The sequence below is a fragment of the Falco punctatus genome, assembly GCF_963210335.1.
Source record: "Falco punctatus genome assembly, chromosome: 3".
NCBI lineage: Eukaryota > Metazoa > Chordata > Aves > Falconiformes > Falconidae > Falco > Falco punctatus.
Window position 1 is genome coordinate 48,992,989 of NC_137582.1, and position 22,330 is coordinate 49,015,318.

General features: G+C 39.4%; 1 protein-coding gene across 4 annotated transcripts in view; it reads left to right on the forward strand.

Moving 5' to 3' along the window:
- Positions 1-22,330, forward strand: part of ST18 (ST18 C2H2C-type zinc finger transcription factor) — a 218,361-nt gene continuing 196,031 nt past the window's right edge. For all 4 annotated transcript variants that reach the window (XR_013927240.1, XM_080381467.1, XM_080381466.1 and 1 more), the window contains exon 1: positions 1-22,330. This exon is cut by the window's right edge. The gene's annotated coding sequence lies outside the window, so the exon portion shown is untranslated.

The window sequence follows — 22,330 nt, forward strand, 5'->3', positions numbered from 1 at the left end:
AATTACCTATTAAATTTCACTCTAAAAGGGTCTTTTCTGCTTTTAGTATTGGTCAATACTTTCCTTTTTTGACTTTGAGATGGAATTGGAAGTCATTGCCAAATATACAGTTATTACATTAGGAATTCAAACTCACTTTAAAAGTAACATTTGGATGACCTTTCCTGTAGTGAACAGTGTTTTGTTGTTTTGGTTTTTTTTTTGTTTTTTTTTTTTTTCCCAGCTGCAAGCCTAATTAGTCAAATATATGGAATCACACCCAGGTAACAGTAACCAGTGGTGTGTATAAAGGTTGCTGGCTGCATTTGGAGGCATGCAGTTTAAGGAAGCTGCTGGGAGAATACTGAATTGAGGAGCAATGAGAACAATCAGGGGTCTGGAAATGGCTGTGTGTGAGGATCAGCTGCAGGAATTAGAATGGTTTACACTGGGGAAGATGGAGGAGAGATCTGATGATCCCCTTAAAAACTTTAAATGTTTCTAATAAAGAGAAATACAAAATCTTCCCCACAGACACCATGGAAAGGATTTAGAGGGGTCTTGTACTTCAGTTGCTCCAAAGAATGTTTAGATTAGCAGGAATAAACCACTTTTCTAGCATAGAGGATTATTTAAAAGTGAAATAGACTCCTGTGATCTCCAAAACAGTGATGTTATATCCAGAAGCTCCAGTTGTCGTTGCTGGGCTTCTTAGGAACAACTCAACAGGTACTTGCCAGGAGTGAAATAAATGAACCTGGTTTTGCTAGCAGTAGATGGAAAAGCTGTGTAAGTCTCTCTGCTTTTATCATTCTCTCAAATGTTTGACATAATCTAGCCTACATGTACATTTGTAAGATTTTTATTTTTAATTGGGGTTCTCTTTGTCTACGCCTCACCTCCTTCATCCAACGTAGCTTGATAGCATTAATAAATATGGTCGGCTCTCCCTCTAGTGGCATCACTCGTTTGGGTTTTATTGAGTGGAAAGGTTTGCTTCTCTGGCCGGTGAAGCCTGATATCCAGAGGCACGGGGAATCCGGGGACAGGTGTGCTGTAATCTCATGTGAGGTTTAGCATTTCCCACCAACATTCTTGTTGTCCCTTATACTGCTGTTGTAGTGTCACACCGAGAGGCTTATCTGAGACTCCTGGTTGAAGCAGGCAGTGTAAAGGGGGCTGCTTTATGGTGAAGGCTTCCTAAATTCAAGTTCGTGTTAGCCCTGGTAGCAACAGATAGTATCTCACATCTTCTGCATCAGTCTTTTAAATCTTAAATAAGCAATATATCTAAATCTTCAATAGGTTTCTAAGGAGTAGGCACAGTTTTTAATGGGGAGGCAGGCTTTTTAAAAGTAAAGCCACAAAAAAGTCAATGTTGGTCAGAAACAGGAGAAATCACAGATGATCTCCAGACCCTGAAAATTAGTTTGCAAGTTGGTGTTAGGGATCAAAATGGTTTGACAAGATGCTCAACTCAGCTTTCCAGCCATACTTGCAGTGGCAACCCCAGGTGCTTTGCCAGCTGCTTGTTCTGTTCCTCCTGGCACCCAGCCTTGGAGGGAGGCAGTGGACCTTGTCACTGAGGCAAGGGGGCTCTGATGCCACGTGTCCTAATGGAGTTAGGCTCACCATACACACACACTTCTCTGTTCTTGTTGGGAGAGAAGAGATATCTAGGTATCCCTTTGGGGGCTTTTATATCCTGTTTTTCATCTTTCTCACTACTCTTTCCCTGGGTTGTAAGAGCAGGAAGTTTCATAAACTAAAACATAGATTAGTTCTTTGTTTTCTCAGTGACAGTGTGGCACTGTACTTTTAAATTTGTATGGTATTGTACACTAAGGGAATTGTACTCAGTACAGAGGCTTTGATCTGAGTGAATATGTTAGACAAAGGCACTTGTCTATGTTTGACTGGTGGTGCTGATTCAGCATTTGTCTTGCTGTGGTTTAATTTGTACTTTTATTCAGACAATTTAATACAGATTCAGAGTGGGGGAAAAAACCAAACCAAACAAAAAAGAAAAAGGTCCAGGAACCTAATCATGCTTATACATGCTTTTTTGCTAACAAGTTGAAGTGAAATTAATCTATGGAAACATTATACCTTTATGGAGAAATGTGAAGTTTAGAAACTGTTCTGATCCCAAGTTAATTTTTTATGTGGAAATGTAGATTGTTCCTGAAATTGTATTTGTTGTATTGCTCCACAATTATCTTCTCTCTGAATAGCAAAACCGCTCTACTTTCAAAAGTTTTTTGTTTGTTTCTTTCTCTTTGTTTGGCAACAGCAAGTAAACTTAACCTTGAAATGAAAAGCTCAAGATGGAAAAGGAAGGTTTTATAAATTGGATGATTGTATAGCTCAGACACTACCAAATTTGTATTGAGATTCTCAAGGAAGTTTAGAGGATTTGGTATTTTTAACCTTTCTACTGTGCAAAGGTTTCAAGACTGTTATTCCTCTTTAGTAAGGTTTTGTGCTTTGACTTTTCATTATTATACACATACTTTATAAGGGGAAAAGATTATAGTTTAATGCACAAATTCAAAGCTTTGAAATATGTATATATCTGAGTCTTATGTTAAAAGCAAGGAAATCGTAGCATAATATGAGCCTTTTAGACAGGGAACCACAATAAAACCTACTGCAAATGGTTAAGTATTTTGTACTCTATTACTGAAATTCAGCCTTTTCATTGAGTTATTTTCTTCAATTTCACTCTAAGGAGTTATTAATAATGAGTAATTCTAGGAGATAAAATTGACCAACCCTGCACTATAAACCAGAGTTTTCAGGCCAGCTACTGGCTCCTAAATCCTGATGAGCTTAGAAACTGAGCTCTGTTAAGGCCATGACAGCAACAAAAGTAGTTTTTTTCTGGTTGCTGATTTGCATCTGGTTTTGGTTTGCATTTCTGCAAGTACAATTTTTCCTTTCAGAATTCAGCTCCTGGCCTCCAATCAGCAGAGTTGGAGTAATATTATGTATGAAAATTTGTTTACATTATAATTGACATGAAACTGTTACAGCCCACACATTGTTTGATAGCCCATTTATACGATAAATAATGATTAAACCCCCTAACTTAGTAAATAATGCTCAGAAAATGATTCAAAAATATCTGTTTTGTAGACTCACAGATTTTCTTTTCTATAGGAATGTTATTTCTGATTGAAGTAGTTGATAATTATAAATAACATTGCAAATGAATGCTGAATGAGAGAAGATATAAAATGTTGCTTTCTTGTGACTGATTGTATTAGTCATGCAGACTATAAATTACTGATGATTAATGGGCGCCTGTTCTGAATAAAATAGATCAGCATTTTATCAACCCTTGCTATAATCTTCTGTTAGAAATGTGGAAACATCCTTCTTCATTCTCCAAATGTACTTTTAGCACACTTTAAATATTTCTATTTCAAACCATTCCTAACTGTTCCACGATGATACAGTATCTTTCAGTAATTACAGTGAAATACTCCTAATAAATAAGGATGAAATAACTCTGTCTGTGTTGAATCAACACAACAAATGTGTTCCTTAGCAAGTAGTGGTTTGATGTGTGCTCCTCTGTACTTCGCATTATAAATTGATCAGGGCATTGCACATGCAAGGCAAAATTCAGACCTATTGCAAAAGGGCGAAATGTCAGGACTGTATGAAGGCTTTCAGTTAGTAAATTTAGCAATGGAAAATGCCTTCACTCATAAGTGGAAAGAAAAAGATGTGGTGGAATGTTCTGTCTACGTTTTGTTATGTTTATTGCCTATGATTTAACAACATCTTCCAACTTTGCATCTCTTGTTTAAAAATGCATTTTCAGTAACGGCGGGAAAAGTCTGATATCAGTTTCTAGACTTCATGATTGTAGGATTAAGCCTTAAAATATGACCTAAAGGTTCAAAAGATGAACAGGAGAAATACTGAAACTTTTTTTTTTTCCTTAGTTCCTTAACTATGGCTTTTAGGAGATGGAAATTCTGCTAACCTCAGCTGTCTACAAGTTGTGTGTCTAGGTTATATACTATGTACTTATGGTCTGTAGTAGTAGAGAAAGTGTTTATCTCCAGAGGATGAAAATTTATATTATGATGAAATAAATCAAACATAAATCTAATCCGAATTTATATTGCTAGCAAATTCCAGTAACCGAATTTAGATACACTAGGGCACAGCTTGGATTTCCCCAGGATGCTTTCCTTATGACCATCAGGTCATTCTGATGAATGTGAGGGAGTTTTCCGTGCCACTAAGAGCCACTGGAAGGTGCTTTTACCTGCCTGGAGCCTTATGGTGCCCACACATCGCCTGGCCTGTGCCTGGCTTGTATGGGAAGCACTGTTATAAGCAGTGGAGAGCACACTGGGTGAAGCACTTGTGCCAGCAGGCCTGGTTGAAAGATTCACAACAGCCTTGGATGAAGGACCCAATTTGTTTCCTAACTTGAAAAACTGTAGCTTGTTCAAGTCAGTTTAAATACCTATACAAACACTTATTTGCAACACATAAAAGAGACAACAGTTACAAATGTCTCTTACTTTGCAAGGTAATGCAGGATAAATAGAAGAATTTATTGTTCAATTTGCTTGTACCAAGTAAAGTCTCTCCAACCCCCCCCCCCCCCCCCCCCCCCATCTCTTTCCCTCTTAGTCCAGTAATGCTTAGGGTATCAGTCTCTGCACTCCTGCTTCCCCTTGGGAAGCTGCCTGCAGCTTATATGGGAAGAATATGTTCTCTGCTATAGTAAGAATCATCTTGTGACTTTCCTTGTTAGTAAACATGCTTTTGCTTCCCTTTTTTAATTAGGTGACTCTTTGGTATTCCTCACTGAAGAAAGCATCTTTCACTGGACCTTATATAATATGTCAGTGTGTACATTAAAAATACATATGACAAAACCAGCCAAGTTCCGTGCCCTTTTCTGGTTAGATGTACAGTAACATAAAGTTAGGAAGAAATTATTTTCAGTTTGATCAAACCATATTCTTTATCAGTGTATTCTATGGTGGTTTACAGCCTTGTTTTTCTCTATTTTTAGCATGCAAAATAGTAAAAGTTGACAAAGGGCTTTCATTAAAGACTTTCTGTGCCTTTTTCATGCACACTTTTTCATTTATAAACATATAAGGAAGTTGTAGGAAAAGATAGTATCTCCCTACTCTACCCATTGAGAGAATGACTCTCAAAAAAATAGTCTGACATCAGTATAAAACAAAATAATTGTTTTCTATTAATAAGAATAGAGATCTCATGTTTAATATTAGAACTTAATCCTCACTGAGTTTACAGACACTATGGGAAAAGTCCATGGTAGACAATTGCAAGTTGTTTGATGATGATGTTTATGGCTGTTATATGGCAGCTGGATATGCAAAACCAGTGAAATAGTGAGCTCTCAGGCTTTGCATACAGGCAAAACCCAAAACATTTTCATGAAAAGGAGCCCTGTGTACTCAGAGTGAAATAACCTGTGGAACTAGACATTAAATCTTCCTGTCACAGTTTCTGCAATGTATGAATTCAACTATAAAACATTGCTAATCTATGATTTACTACTTTTAGGACTTAAAGTGTAACTATAAGGACTGCATCTGAGACAGCTTTCAGATAAACTGAATTTAGGAGAAAATTGTAACTATATGCTATTGCAAGGCAAACCAACAAATTGAAATGCAAAAGGAGTTTCCTGAAAAAAAAACACCAAACAATAAATCTTGAGCTGATATGAACATTATGATATGTGTCCTTCCTGTGTCTCCTCATGAAGTTCCTGATGGGTAACTTTGTTGCTGAGGTGTATTTTGAGTGACCCTAAGAAGCAAATCACTTAGCTAATGGAAACATTGTTTTCTTATACATTCACAGCAGAAGAAAACCTGAATATGAATTTTTACCATCAGCTCAAGTATTACACTAAACTGTGGTACTTCCTTCATAGTATAACTTATGGGTCCACATCATGTATAATGTTGAAAATCAAAGATAAGAACACTAGTGAAGAAACAGTTCACAATTCCTGCTATGGTTTTCTCTCATTTTCATTTAAAAAACAGGGAAGTGAAACATTGCTTTCTCAAACATCCCATTGCTTTAATACTAGCTATAAACAGTGCTTAAGTACAAAAAAATTCCACAAAACTCATGACAAAATTACATAATTACTATAATCCAATTTAAAAAAAAAAAACCTTCATCTATGTGTTTGCAATTACAGAAGAGTATTAAATTTTATTCTTAGAAATAATTACAATTGAGTTCAGTTCTTGTGACTTCTGCCCAAACTGTTTCTGACATCAATGGAAATACTTCCTTAAACTGAAGGACTTGGTGTGAGGGGTCCAAAGTGTCAATGCTCAGGCCATCACATCCGACTGGGGAATAAGCCAGGCCAACCAGAGTGGCAATATATGCTCCTTAGCTGCCTCCCAAGACGAGTACCAGGAGGCCAACCACCTCAAGGGTGTGTGTGGCCATGGTAGATGCTCTTTCACCCCTTCTGGGAAACCTGCATGCTCCATTACCTCTCTGAAATGCCTGTACACCAACACACCCAGCATGGGGAATAAAACCAGGAATAATTAGAGATCTGTGTGTGGTTGCAGGGCCATGATCTCATTGCTATTACAGAGGCATGGTGGGATAGCTTTCATGGCTGGAATGCTGTCATGGATGGCTATGCACGAAAGACAGGCCAGGAAGGAGAGGCGGTGGAGTTGCTCTTTATGTGAGGGAGCAACTGGAATGTACTGAGCTCTCCCTGGGGTTGATGCTGAATGAGTCAAGAGATTATGGGTAAAGACTAAGGGGCAGGCCAATATGGGGGACATGGTTGTGGGTGTTTGCTACAGGCCACCTGCTCAGGAAGAGGGGGTCAATGAGGCCTTCTACAGACAATTGCAGGTAGCCTCATGATCACAGGCCCTGGTTCTCATGGGGGCCTTCAGCCTCCCTGGTATCTGCTGGAAAGACAGCATAGCTAGGCACAGACAGCTCAGGAGGTTCCTACAGAGCACTGTTGATAACTTTTTGATGCAGACGGTGGAGGAGCCAACAAGATGAGGAGTGCTGCTGGACCTTATACTAGCAAACAAAGAAGGGCTGATTGGGGACATGAAGGCTGGGGGCAGCCTTGGCTGTAGTGTCCATGAGATGATGGAGTTCAGGATCCTTCATGGAGGAAGCAGGGCACTAAGTAGGGCTGCAACCCTGGGCTTCAGGAGAGCTACCTTTTGCCTCTTCAAGGACCTGCTTGGAGGAATTCCATGGGTTAGGGCTCTGGAAAATAGGAGGGATCCAAGAGAGCTGACTAATATTCAAGCATCACTTCCTCCAAACTCAAGATCAGTGCATCCCTATGAGTAAGTGTCCTGGTTTTGTCTAGGATAGTTAATGTTTCTTTTCAGTAGTTGGTACTGTGCCGCGTTTTGGATTTGGTGTGAGAACAATGTTGATAGCACAGTGATGTTTTAGTTGTTGATAGTTAATGTTTATACTGTCAAGGACTTTTCAGTTGTTTAGGCCCTGCCAGCGAGAGGGCTGGAGGGGCACAAGAATTTAGGAGGGGACAAAGCCAGGACAGCTAACCTGAACTAGCCAAAGAGGTATTCCATGCCATGGGATGTCATGCTGAGTATACAAACTGGAGAGGGTTGGATGGAGCAGGACGATCACTGCTGGGGGACTGGCTGGGCATCGGTTAGCAGGTGGTGAGCAATTGTATTGGGCATCACTTGTATTCTTTTTCTTCCCTTCCCTTTGGATTTTATTCCTCTCTCCTTTCTTCCTCCTTTTCATTACAATTGTAATTGTGGTTGTTATTATTACTCTATTTTATTATATTTCAATTATTAAATTGTTCTTACCTCAACCCATGAGTTTTACCTTTTTCACAGTTCTCCTCCCCATCCCTCGGGGGGGCAGGGGGAGCGGGGACTGAGCGAGCGGCTGCGTGGTACCTAGTTACTGGCTGGGGTTAAAGCACAACACTCCTTTTTGGTGCCCAACTTGGGGCATAAAGGGCTGCGATAATGACAGATCTGACTAGAGTGTCTTAAAACAATTTTTTTATAAATATTCTTCATGTTGGTTTAATAATCACTGGCCAAAATTTTAATTTCTTTGCTCTCAGAGTTCCTGCTTATGATCTCAGGGCTGCACTATATACTTTACTTGCGATATGTGTTCCCTGTTGTGCTGTTTATTGTCCCTGGGGCCTGGGCTAAAGTTATCATTGTGTTGTACTATGCAGTGCTGACTTCTGATAAGATAGACTCACTGGTTGAGAAATTAATCTGGTCTGTGCACTCAGCATTGCTGTCACCTCTATATTTCAAGAATCATCTAATAAGAACTGTTAATAATTATACCTTTTGCCTTTTCTCCTTGGAAAGCCAGTCTGTGGAGGAGACAGTCTACCACATCTTGCCCTTCTCTGCCAGGTTAATTGCAGTAGCAATTGAGAACTTTGAAAATTTTGAACATCCTTGGCACGTTGAAACCAGCATGATTCTATTGATAGGAAAGCTGAATGTGTTCCAGGTCTTGTTTAAGGTTGAACTATTGAAGAATACCACCCAAAGGTCTGCCCTGAAACTGGATAGCTATGAGTGGCAGGGTGTGTGGGATAGTATGGGCAAGTACCTAGGACAGTGGCCACCTCCAGTGTTCTGGAGCTTCACACCTGAACAAATGCAAAATTGGAAAAAAATAGTAAAATATTTGGAAAAAAGTATGCTGTCACCCTGGCAATTCCAGAGAGGCACAAATCAATACATCATGTTGGGGTTTAGCCCATGCTTACTGAGCCCTGTTCAACACTATTCAGTACCCTGAAGGGAAAGAGAAGGTCTCTGGATCTGATGGCAAAGCAACAGGCATTGTGGCTACTCCAACCCCCATGACAGACACTGCAGCTGAACCAGAGGACCAGCCCACGCCCCTATCAGTTACCCGTATACACAAGAAGAAATGGACACAAAAGTCAGCTCACTTAGTAAAGAAGGATGAAGCAGGGTCATCACAGGAACAGAAGGAAGATGCAGAACAAGAGGTAACCGCTTCATCCCTATCCCTGAATGAACTGTGGGACATGCAAAAATATTTTAACCATCATCCAGGTAAGCACATTACACTTGGCTACTTCAGTGCTGGGGTAATGGAGCTAACAGTTTGGAATTAGAGGGTAGGGAAGCCAGGCAGCTGGGATCACTTTCTAGAGACATTTACAAGACAATTGGAAGAGGGACACAAGTCCTCAGCCTCTGGAGGCGACTCCTGTCAAGTGTGAAAGAAAGGTATCCTTTCAAGAATGATATTACATTTCACCCAGGCAAGTGGACTGCAATACAGAGAGATATCCAGTATCTGAGGGAATTAGACATGAAAGAGATTATTTATTTTGACCAGGAAAATGTACAGCTACCCAGAGATCCCAGCAAAGTCGCATGCATGTGACCCACATGGTGGAAATTTATATGGAGCATACCATTGCAGTATGTCAACTCATTAGCAGTAATGAACTGGAGAGCTGAAGAGCCACCAACAGTGGATGAAGTGTCTCACCAGCTCTGGGAATACAAAGATAACATCCCTACCTCCCTTGTCTCAGCTGTTCAGGAACTCTGAGAGGATAGATCCTATTCCCCACCTGCATGGACCCATCTCTCACTTATTAACAGTAATCGCCCTTCTGCATGAGAGGTAGAATACAGGTGCTACACACCCTGTGGTTTTACTTGTGGGACTGGGGAGAGGACATGATGAGGTGGGATGGAAGCCCAATCTCATCCCTGGAGGCACAGGTACATGAATTGCAAGGAAAATCAATCATAAATAGGGGTTCTTCCAGGAAGGTTCCTGCTCCAGTCTCCAGTGAGCAGTTTCCCAGACAGAGTAGAAGGGCTGATCTTACTCCTGATCCTAGGGAAGGGAATTGTAATACATTTTTACGAGAAGTTGAGAATCCTATGACCAGGATTAGAGGGACCCTACCTCCAGCCATGTGGAGGAGAGAGGCAACTGGGTTTACTGGACCATGTGGATCAGATGGTCTGGCACATCAGACCCGCAGGAGTAAAAGGCTTTAACAGATACTGGTGCGCAGTGTACTCTAATGTCATCAAGCTATATAGGAGCAGAACCCATCCGGATTTCTGTAGTGACAGGGGGATCCTGACAGCTAACTGTATTGGAGGCTGAATAAGCCTGGCTGGGAATGAGTGGCAAAGGCACCCCATTGTGACTGGCCCAGACGCTCTGTGCATCCTTGCCAGAGACTTATCGCAGGAGAGGATATTTCAAGGACCCAAAAGGGTACTGGTGGACTTTTGGTATAGCTGCCTTGGAGATGGAGGAAATTAAGCAGCTGTCTACCTTGCCCTGTCTCTTGGAGGACCCTTCTACTATGGGGCTGCTGAAGGTCAAAGAACAACAGGTACCAATTGCTACCACAATGGTGCACCAGTGTTAATATCACACCAACCGAGACCCCCTGATTCCCATCCATAAACTGATTAATTGACTTGAGAGCCCAGGAGTGATCAGCAGGACTTGCTCACCCTTTAATAGCCCCGTATGGCTGGTGCAAAAGTGTAACGGAGAGTAAAGACTAACAGTAGACTATCACGGCCTGAATGAAGTCACACCATTGCTGAGCGCTTCTGTGCCAGACATGCTAGAACTTCAGTATGAACTGAAGTCACAGGCAGCTAAGTGGTATTGTCACCGCTGATATTGCAGCTGTGTTTTTCTTAATTCTTTTGACAGCAGAGTGCAGGCCACAGTTAATTTTCACTTGGAGGGGTGTCCAACACACCTGGAATCCACTACCCCAGATGTGGAAACACAGCCCTGCTGTCTGCCATGGACTGATCCAGGCTGCACTGGAACAGAGTGAAGCTCCAGAACATCTGTAATACATTGATGTCATCATCATATGGGGCAATACAGCAGAAGTTTTTGAGAAAGGGAAGAAAATAGTCCAAATCCTTCTGAAAGTTGTTTTTGCCATAAACCAAAGGTCAGGGAACCCACACAGGATATCCAGGTTTTGGGGATAAAATGACAAGGTGGAAGTCGTGAGATCCTAATGGATGTGATCAATGAGATAACAGCTATGTCTCCCCTGACTAATAAGAAAGAAACTCAAGCTTTCTTAGGTGTTGTGGGTTTTTGGAGAATGAACGTTCCAAATTAATGTCTGATTCTAAGTCCTCTCTATCAAGTGACCCAAAAGAAGAAAGATTTCAAATGAGGTCCTGAGCAACTACAAACCTTTGAACAAATTAAATGGGAGGAGTTCAAGCAGTAGTCCCTGGGCTAGTCCAGGCAGAGCAAGGTGTAAAAAATGAGCTCTACACTGCAGCTTTTGAGAATGGCCCTACCTAGAGCCTCTGGCAGAAAGCACCAGGGGAGACTTGGGGTCAACCATAAGGCTTTTAGAGTTGGGGATATAGAGGATTGGAGGACTGCTATACTCCAACTGAAAAAGGGATACTGACAGCTTATGAAGGGGTTCAAACTGCTTTGGAAGTGATTGGTACTGAAGCACAGGTCCTTCTGGTGCCCTGGTTACCAGTGCTGGGCTGGATGTTCAGGGAGAGGGTCTCCTCTACACATTAGGCAACTGATGCTATATGGAGTAAGTGGGTTCCATTGATCATGCAACAAACTCAAATAGGAAACCCCGGTCATCCAGGAATCTTGGAAATGATCATGGATTAGCCAGAAGTTAAGAATTTGGGATGTCACCAGAGCAGGAGGTGGCATGTGCTGAAAAGACCCCATTGCATAATAATTTGCCAGAACATTAGAAGTGATATGCCTTGTTTACTGATGGGTCCTGTGTATTGTAGGAAAATACCAGAGGTGGAAGGCTGTATGGAGTCTCCTATGACAAGTCACAGAAACTGCAGAAGGAGATGGTGAATTGAATCAGTTTGCAGAGGCAAAAGCTAACCAGCTGGGTTTAGACATTGCTGAATAAGAAAGATGGCCTTTATATTGACTCACGGATGGTGGCAAATGCCCTGTGGGAGTGGTTGCAGCAATGGAAGCAGAGCCATTGGCAGCACTGAGGTAAACCCATCTGGACTTCTGTATTGTGGCAAGATATCGCTGCCCAGGTGGAGAACCTGGTTGTGAAGGTGCATCACATAGATGCTTATGTACTGAAGAACTGGGGCACTGAAGAGCATCAAAGCAACCAGAAGGTAAATCAGGCTGCTAAGATTGAAGTGGCTTGGGTAGATCTAGATTGGCAACATAAGGGTGAATTATTCATAGCTTGGTGTGCCCATGACACCTCGGGCCATCAAGAAAGACATGCAACATATAGATGGGCTCATGATCCAGGGGTGGACTTGCCCTTGACACTATTGCACAGGTTATGCATGAATGTGAAACATGCACAGCAATTATGCAAACCAAGTGGTTAAAGCCTCTCTGGTATACAGGATGATGACTAAGATATAAATTCATGGAGGCCTGGCAAACTGACTATATCACACTCCCACAAACCTGCCAAGGCTAGTGCCATGTGCTTACAGTGGTGTAAGCCACCACTGGATGGCTGGAGGTGTATCCTGTGCCCCATGCCATTGTCCAGAACACTATCCTGGGCCTTGAAAAGCAAGTGTTATGGTGAAATGGCACCACAGAAAGAATGAGTCAGACAATGGAACTAATTTCTGAAAAAAACTCATAGACACTTGGGCAAAAAAAGCATGGAATTGGGTGAGTATGTCACACCCCTTGTCGTGCACCAGCCTTTGGAAAATTTGAACGATACAACAGACTGTTAAAGACCATGCTGAGAACAATGAGTAGTGGGACCTTCAAACATTGCAATACACATTTAGTAAAAGCCACCTGGTTAGTCAACACTAGAGGATCTGCCAAATATGCTGGCCCTGCCCAATCAAAACTTTTATGTCCCGTAGAAAGGGGTAAAGTTCCTGTAGTGCACATTAAAACTATACTGGGGAAACCAGTCCGGGTTATTCTTGCCTCAAGCAGAGGTAAACCCATTTGTGGGATTGTTTTTGCTCAAGGACCTGGATGCTCTTTGTGGGTAATGTGTGAGGAAAGGGAATTTTGATATGTGCCTCAAGAGGATTTGATTTTGGGTGAAAATAGCCAATAAATCAAATTGTATGATGTTAATTGCTATACAAAATTGTACATTGTCACTTCTATATGCTTGTGGCACCTGTTTCCACCATTCCAGATTTGGAGATCTGAACCTGACTTCCTTCCAATTGCCACACTAATGAGGAATAAACTTCGATGAAACCAGACCAGCACAGCAGTGATAAAATCAGAACTGGCTTCCACATACAACAATCCAACACCTTGCACAATCTTTCCTGACTTGAAAGATGATTATGACAGATGGAACCCGAAGTCAATGGACTAAAAGAACTCAATGGACTTTTAGAGGGATGGTCCATAGACCAAGGGAATGGTATCTGTGTGTTTATATCAAGAGACAGGGAAGATGATGTACTAGAAAGTGTGGCCTGATGTAAATGGTATCGAATAAGGGGTGGATACTGTCTTGGTTTTGGCTAGGATAGAGTTAGTTTTTCTTTTCAGTAGCTGGTAGTGTGCTGTTTTGGGTTTAGTATAAGAACAATGTTGATAACACTGATGTTTTAGTTGTTGCTACGTAATGCAGTGGTTTGGACTAGATGATCTCCAGAGGTCCCTTCCAACCCTGACCAATCTATGATTCTGTGATTCTACATTGATTTGCAAGGGGTGAGAACAAAGCAGTTTGCTTAGAACAGTTTTGATCTAGCAAGGTTACATGTACACTTTGATACTTTGTGTGAAGATATTTAATGTGCTGTGATGCATAGTCTCCAACAATAGTACATTGCATTAATTTCGTAGCCAGGGAAATATGAATTAGCAGAGTCTGTTGAAGGCCTGCTAGCAGTGTATGGAAATGTTGATGACTGTTCTATTCAGATAAGGCTGCTTATGTTTAATGTCTTAGTTTCTCCCTTCTTATTATTACTAATAGTCTCTGTGTGAAGAATGTGTTCATTGTACTTTCTGTGGTGCTTCTATTCCTTGCAATATTTTGATTTATTACCATGAAAGCAGTTAGGTCACACACATAAAATTCAAAAAGGAATAATTGGCCTCACTGAGAAAACTAAAATCCAACCAACTAACAAACAAGAAAAAAAATTTCCAGCTGGAATGTAGAAAATTTTGATTAAATGAAAGTACCCAAATGAATTAAATCACTTTAGGCTACAGTGGCTAATAATTTGGTACATCTCAAAAGTAAGAAATTGTCAAAGTAAACTAGGTTGCAAAAGATATCTTTTAAAATTCTTATTTTAGATCATGTACTGACTGATTTAACTTTTGACCCAGAGTTATTTTGTACTGTGTTCAAGTTCAGGCACTTGTTCTCTGGTTCCAGGGCTTTCACTGTTAAGTGCTGTGGAAGCACATTGGTGTTTAAAGCAGGGAACCAAGACAGCCAAGACAGAATTAATGGACTGTTTATAAATGTTTCAATATTTAGCAGATTTGGGGGTTTGAGTTTATTACCTTTACAGTTTAAAGAGATTAGACCACACGTCCAGAGATTAAAAAGTAGTATATTTTAATGTCTTCTGTGTGTCCCTTGCTTGTTGTAAATAAATGCACATGTGCAATTGGAAGAGATTCCAACATCTGTAGATCATTCTGAACTGATATTTTGTCTTATTGTGGTGTGTTCTCCTTAGATAACCCATCTGTACAAAGCCATAAAGAGAGAGTATCTATCTTGAAAGGTGCACAGAAGTGATAAACATGGTGACAGGTCTATATTGTGGCTGCTGGAAATGAGAGGGACAGTAATCTTACAGAAGGCCCAGCAGATATCCGTAAAATTGATTGTTTGGAGAGATATTATCACCAACTGAAACATTTGAAAACTTCTATACTCTTTAATATTGTCCTAAAATCCAGGTCTTCCATCCTTCCGTCCTTCCTCCCATGTGTGCTGACATGACACTTTTGAGAAGGAAACAGAGGTTTCTTAAATCAAGGTCAAAATTTCATGAAACTCCTGCACTTGGGTTGAAACAGAGTGTGAATCTGTATGTTCTTACAGGGACAATACATGCTAATGATGTATATACAGCAAAAAGGCAATAGCTGAATAAAAGCAAATCTGTATTTACTTTTAAGTATCATGTTTTGCAAAATAAATAGCTATCATGCAATATAAGTTTTTTTTCATGCCAACATTTTGTTACAGTACTGGGACCTCAGCCTTCAGATACTGCAGATAGCTTCTTCTCTGGCGTATATGCAAATACTGGGCCAAAGCAGGCAGTTATCCTCTGAATGAACTAGCCCATTAAATGTAAGCATTATCAGGCAGCTATAGAGTACTGGAACAGAAATGAAACACTGGGAATGAAAACCCTGCAAAGCTGTTACGTTTAATTATAACTCACTCTTATTTTTGTTCATCTGAAAGGATAGATACTTTTCCATAGGCATCTGTGTTGTGACCAGGAGAATTCCTGTGTTATGAAATATTCTAGAATGGTGTGTTGTCAATTCATGTGCTGAGGCTATTAATTTTAAGATTATTTAACAAGAATAATGCCACTTACCCTGAGAAGTATTTAATTGTTAAAAATGAGAATGATTCTTGAGTTTTGTGGCTAGGATGTTCCCATGGAGGAGACACATAGCTTTCAGACCTTTTACATATGTGTTATCTTCTTACTGAAACAGAGCCCAGGCATCAATATATCCACTTGGAAGATGGTGTTGCAGTTCTCAGCCTGAAGAGGCAATTGGACCTTGGTCCTAGTAAGAGCTAAATGTTCTGTTAAGCTATTTTTAAGTGGTTCAAGACAAAAACAGAGTAGGAAAGTAGTAGTGCTTTAGGTAGTTGTTTTACAGAGGACGATTATGTTTTGACATTCTGTGATCCTTCCACTGCTGCAAGAGAAATCATCACCTTCCCACTTGTATGCTTACTTCAAGCACCTCACCTTTCCATGAGCCCCATGAAAAATGAATGATAACATTTAGGAGATGTTAGAGAAAAAAATAAAACACCTCCACTCAGAAACTATTACTTTAGTTCTTTTCTACTTTCCATGTGAAATGTTGACCATAGCTGTACAGGGTTTTTTCCTCTGCACAGTAATCTTTATACTGCCTGTGAGGTCTGCTCTGTTCATATAGTCAATCATAAACAAGTTCCTTATATTTAAACTCTGCATATAATTTCTTGTACTGTGGAAGCCATTGAAGAGTATCTTGCTGTCAGTAATCCTGTCTAAGTAAATAATAATAATGGTGGTTTATGGAGATTAATTTGCCTAAGAGAATTGTGAGTAACCTTCATTTTTGTATAACTCCAAAGTGATTTTTCACTCCAATAAAAACAGGTTTAATTTTTTTTTTAAAAAAAAAAACCCTCTCTGTTTTGTCCAGAATGTAAATATCTGAAGCAAATTTGGACAGGGGAAGTTCTCTTTTTAGTTGAGGTCCTCTTCTTTTAATTTGAGAATTTGTCTCTAAAAGGATCCTGTCCATAATGTGGAAGGTTCAGTCTCTTCCTTCTGTGCCACTGGCTTGGAAACTTACTAGTGTCTGTGTGTGGAAGAAGTTGTAAGAGCTACTAGTAGTACTGACAAATTCTATAATTTACTTGCTATTGCAAACAGTTGCCAGGCATCTGCAGAATGCAAATACCTAATGAATAACCCGATATGCTGAAATAACTTGTATCCTGTGTATTACAGATAGTAGTATGAGAACACAGTTAGGAAGAAAGAATCATATCTTTAATGAAGCTTGCTTGTTCAAGCTGTACACGCCAGCTTGTGAACACATGATACAAAACAGCATTCCAGACCATAGTCCTCTTTGCAACCTCACCCTGCATGCCAGCGCTACCAGTCTGACTCTACCTGGGAAGGTTGATGCTGAGTGGGCGCTGCCTTGCTGTTTCTCACAGCTCTCCCCAAGGAGCTTACGCTGGCCCATTAGAGCTACAGAATTTTGTCAGAGGCCCTTTAACAATAACATTCTGATCAAACGAGCTTACGACACCCTATACAATGGCACTCTCTGGTGACTATCTAGCGATTCCGGTGTCTAAATATACTAAATCCAACTAAATGTACTAAGTGTTCAAAGAGGAATGACCAAGCATAAGTGAAAGTATCCCTCCCTTGCTACACAGGTAAAGAGTCTGACCTTTAATTTCAGAAGTAGTCCAGCTCAGTAGCTACAGGTTATAAATATTCATTCATGTAATTAATTTATTACTCTTGTTGCATATTTCCTCACTATGCATGGTCCTCATTAAAAATAAAGTTTGAATATCCTCAATATATCTGAATTCCATTCATTTTCAGCCTTAAACATTCTGCTCTTTAAATGTATGCACCTGCATCATTATGGGAACACCTGCATAACTGAATGTCACTCTTTATTGTGTGTATCTGAGTGCTAGAGTGACAGAAACAAATAGGGAGAAACATTACAGAAAATGAGGTTTTGATAGAGGAAGAAATGAGCTGGAACTGTGCCAGGCACACTTTGTCAGCACTAACAGTCATCTTAAAAAATTCTGAAACCTCAAATCCCACCCTGCAAAGCAGTAAATGAGTGAAATGGTATTAGTATTGTTTATAATGTAAAGAGTTCAGGGAAGAAAAGACATGTTCATTATCGCTGTATTGAGAAAAGTAAATAGATGTCCCACAGAGCAGTCCATTTGAGGACTAAAAAAAGTTTAAATGTGCAAGAGAAACGTTGGCAAATTACACGATTACTCCCATATAAACTGTTCCTACAAGATTTTGTTTACTATTAAGAGAGGTTTGTGGTGTCCTTAAGAGGGATATAAAAAAAGTCAGGCTTCACTACTCAAAGTTTTATGACCCTGGTTTTTTTACTGACAACAGGAAATGAATAATTCCTTAATTCTAAAATTAAACACATACTAAGGTAGTACAAGTTGTTATACATACCTGTCAAGGAGCCCTTATCTTCATTCTGCTTTAAAATCAAGAAAATACAAAACCATTTCTTTTCCCTTTAGTATTATCTAATGTTTCCGATGTTTCCAAATCACATCTTTTCCTGACTAATTTTCTAACCAACAATTATGTATTTTCCATGTTTCTTTTGGATTACTGATGAATACCTAGTATTTAGTTTCCATCTGACTTGAATAAGAAAGGAACTCTATTCACTTATACTTTATTCTCTTTAGCAAATCAGTTTTTTTCTAACATGCTATACATTAAGCATCTTATGAAAACTTTCAGGAAAACTTTCTGAGTTTGTTACAGTATACAATGTCACATAAGTTTAACCTTAAGCTGTATGCAGTCTTGATGTATGTGTGTAATATTTTCAAGAGCAGGTAGACTTCATGCTAGCTCTATATTTGACTCTTCTAGTTTATTCTAAACTTCTGATCACAATGATCTTTGAACTGAAATAAATAATTCGTATGTAAGTGTAGGAGAAATTAAAATTTGATTCTCAAAACCACAGTATGAGAGACTTGCTAAAGTTTACCTGTATCTTAACTCCAAATCAGCACTTGGTTATTAAACTAAACTAAGAATTCTACATGATATTTCACTAAGGGAAACAATTCAGAGTTACTGACCAGATAAGAATTCATGTTGTAGAGAAGAAAATCTGCATCTCTACAGAGTATTCCATAAGCAACTGATAAATGTGCCATAAATTAGCAAAAGAACAGCCCAGAAGGAATAAGACTTCTACTGACTCACCAGGCAAGCAAAAGATTTTTCTGCACAATTGTGGCATAAAAGTGTGCTTTCTTCACCGTGCTACATGTTTTTTATTGAAAAAGTTGCCTTATTTCATGAGGCAATGGGGCAAAGTAATAAGAGGCGTATCTGTTCTTTTGTGGTTTGATAATATCTGAAACTGTAGCTTTAACTGAGGTAAGATTATTTAGCTGTGATGGGGGAAAAGATGGCCAGCCATATATTTAATGCCCTCATTTTTCTGTGTACTTCATGGTCTCTCAGGGGCACAGTCAGAGGCACTTGTGTTTTGTGCCCCTCTTTGGCTGCCTAGCTGAGATAATAGCCTTTCTATTTTAAGGCAGTAATGGAACCACCAGCCTTTGAGAGTGGAGGTCATATTTGAGAAGATTAACTCAAAGTGCATACTTAGAAAAGAAGGAGGTGTACAGATACTTCTCCCATCTACGTGTTTGTGTAAGTCTGGCAACAGAACAAGTCTGCTGCAGCGCTGTTGCCAGATAGGTAAGCAAAAGGATGGATCCCTCCTTTCTCCTTGTAAAGCATGAATAGAGATTGTGAAGTGCGTTGTGGGTAAATTTCAGCCACAAGAAATAGAATATTTTATAGCCTCTAGTAAATTTTATTTTGTATTTAATATTTTAATGGACTAAATTAAATTTTAAAGTCTAATTAATTTAATTTATTGGGAATTTGGAGGGCTAGGGAAATGAAATTGAAGATTCAGAAAATCTTGTCATTTATTTGACCTTTCCATTACTCTGTTTCCAAAAAAAAATAATGTGCCTGTAAGAAAGGGAAGAATTTACATATGGTTAATGCTACCAAGATGTGCTGTGGTGCTTCAGTTAGAAAATAAAATAATGTATATTTCATTCCAAGTGTCATTCTGGTTGTTTAATTCTGGGCTGCCATTTTGAAATGGGTGAAGATAAAACCAGGACTCTGTGTTCAAGTCCGTTCCATTATCAGTGGTTCTATGTTCTAGGCTGTACAGGGTACTTTGCCATCAGCAAGAAAGGGGATAGATACCAAAGTATTTCTGCTACTTTCTCTTCATGGTAATGACTTGACAGTTCCTGGGCAAAATCTGAAAGACTTTTAGTAACCGTGGAAAACAGTTTACTTCTTGTCCTATGATCTTATGGTGTCTTTTGTAAGTTGTAGCTTGCTATAACCTTTTTTCAAAGAGACTGGAAAGAATGATCATGTTTCATTTCTCACTTATGAAAAATTACTTATTTGGAGATTTTTGAAAAGCAGTTCCAGAGTAGCTGTAACAGGCTGAAGACTCTAATCCAAAACTTTGAGGTTTTGTTTTGCATGGCTTAGCACAGGTAGTGAGAGGAAGAACCCAATTTGCTGCTGACAAAGAGCCACTTCCTCCTAGAATACCATGTCACTACCTTCTCTTTCCAGCTCCCACAAAAGCTTAGACATTTCAGAAGCTGTCAGTCACTTTTGCAGAAATGCTCTAGTTCACCACAACAATTCTATGGGAACATCAAACGAGAACAGACTGGCCTGTTTGCTTATCTCGCATTTTTAAAATATGGGCTTTTCCTAAGCAAATTTAGGACTGATTTTAATGAAATTTGTGTATGTGTCTTTTACGTTGATCAGTGAATCCACCTTTGAATTCAAAGCCTAATCTTTGCAGCTTGTATTCATCTTCACATGTCCACGCAGCAGAATTGTGCAGTTTCAGCAAACATTCATTGTGCCTTACTTTAAAAAAAAAATCAAGATGAGTACAGGCTGCCTACTTTACAAAAAAGTTCTGTTTAATTCCATTTCAAGAGATGTGCACCATTTATAAACAAACACCTGAGGTTGAAATGTTAATCTCCTTTATATTGGTAATTCTTGCTTTCTCCCATGTCCTTTCTAAAAGCAGGTTCCACAACTGATTTGCATTTATTCTTATTTCCTCATTTTTATCTTTCACTACTGCATGAGCATCTTTCTGCCTTACTACAATAATACTTGCTCCTCTTCTTGTTTCTCACTCTCTCACTCTTCCATTTTACTCACAGTTGCTTGGTGTTTTCTGCCATCTGTTTCTGCAGTTATCACTGTTACTTTTAAGTGTCCTTTAAGGAAATTCTGTTTAATACAGATTTTTATTTAAAGTTCAACCCTCTCTTTTTCAGTGACTTCTACCACCCTAATTACATGATTATTGCTATACTGTGCTCATTACACAGTGAGGCCTGTTACTCTTGTTCCTCTTCATCGCTTCAGGACAGTTACTATTGCACGTGACATAGTGCACTAATCATAGTGACCTATGCCACATTAATACCCACAGTATAAATCTGCAGAGAGTTGGGAATTTTAGTTGGTAAAGGTTAGAAGAGGTATTATCTGACTAGCTCCTTTCTGTCAATAATGAGGATATGTCTCAGTCTGTCAGTTATTCCCAGCAGCGTTACTCAGAATGCTGAGGTTTTTCCCCATTGTTATTTCCACTGAGTGTTATGTTAGTGATCATTCAGTCATAGCCAGCACCGCACCAGGACTTTAATCATGATTTTTGAACAAACCTTCTGGAAGCAAACACTGAACACATAATCACCATCAATGCAAAACTCTTCATGCAAATAATCTAGAAAAGAGATGGATGTTTCGGCTGTTATATAAAGGAGTATTTCCTAATTCCTGATTGCAATCAATTTTATTGTATTTGAAGTATGGTTTCCAAATCTACCAAGTGCATGGATTTCAGTACATTCATTCTGCATTGACCCACTCTGGTCCTGATGTCCAGACTTCCAAAATGTTCCTCTCATTATTTTACAGATTCATCTTCCATTTAAAGACCCTCAGCCCTGAAGACTGGGAAGTTTGACCATTTTTCTCCTCCCAGTTGCCTTTTGAGCCTGTGCATCTGACAGTGCAGAAGTGTGCTGTGTAACTGTTCCTCAGGCTAGCTCGTGCCCCCCTGGCCCAGATTTAGCTAGCCCCCCATTACTGTAGACTATAAATCCCTTTAATATTTTACTCTTTAGGAGGATATTAGAAGAGTTCAGATTAAAATCCTTTCTAGCCTTTGATATTTCTCAAATATCAAATAGCTGAAACATTTGTTACATTTTTCTGTTAATTAACAGAGTGATTGTGGTATAATGGCACATAAACGCTAAGTCGTGCTTGTGTGGTAGTCTATGGTTTCTTGAGAATGCTGTGAAAAGCCTCTAACCTGACCCTTAATCTGCAACATTTTTTATTTGTGTTTGAAATAAACAACCATGTAGATGCTTCCTTGACATAAGCACCAAACTCCAAGTTGCTGGCAGCCTAGAGCTTTTACCAGAAAAGAGGGAGCTATAAAGTGATTTTTTTTCCCATGTGTTATTGTTTACATTTCATTAAAAAATATGCTCAGAAGACCTAATGGAGGGGTATGTTTGGTCCTGCAGATTCACTTAAATGTTTCTATTTATAGATTAAAGATGATTTTATATGTAAGGAAATAAATGAAATTACATAATAAATGAAAGCCTTTGAGGGTGGGGGACAAGAAAATTTACTATCTTTGAGATTTGTTCCAA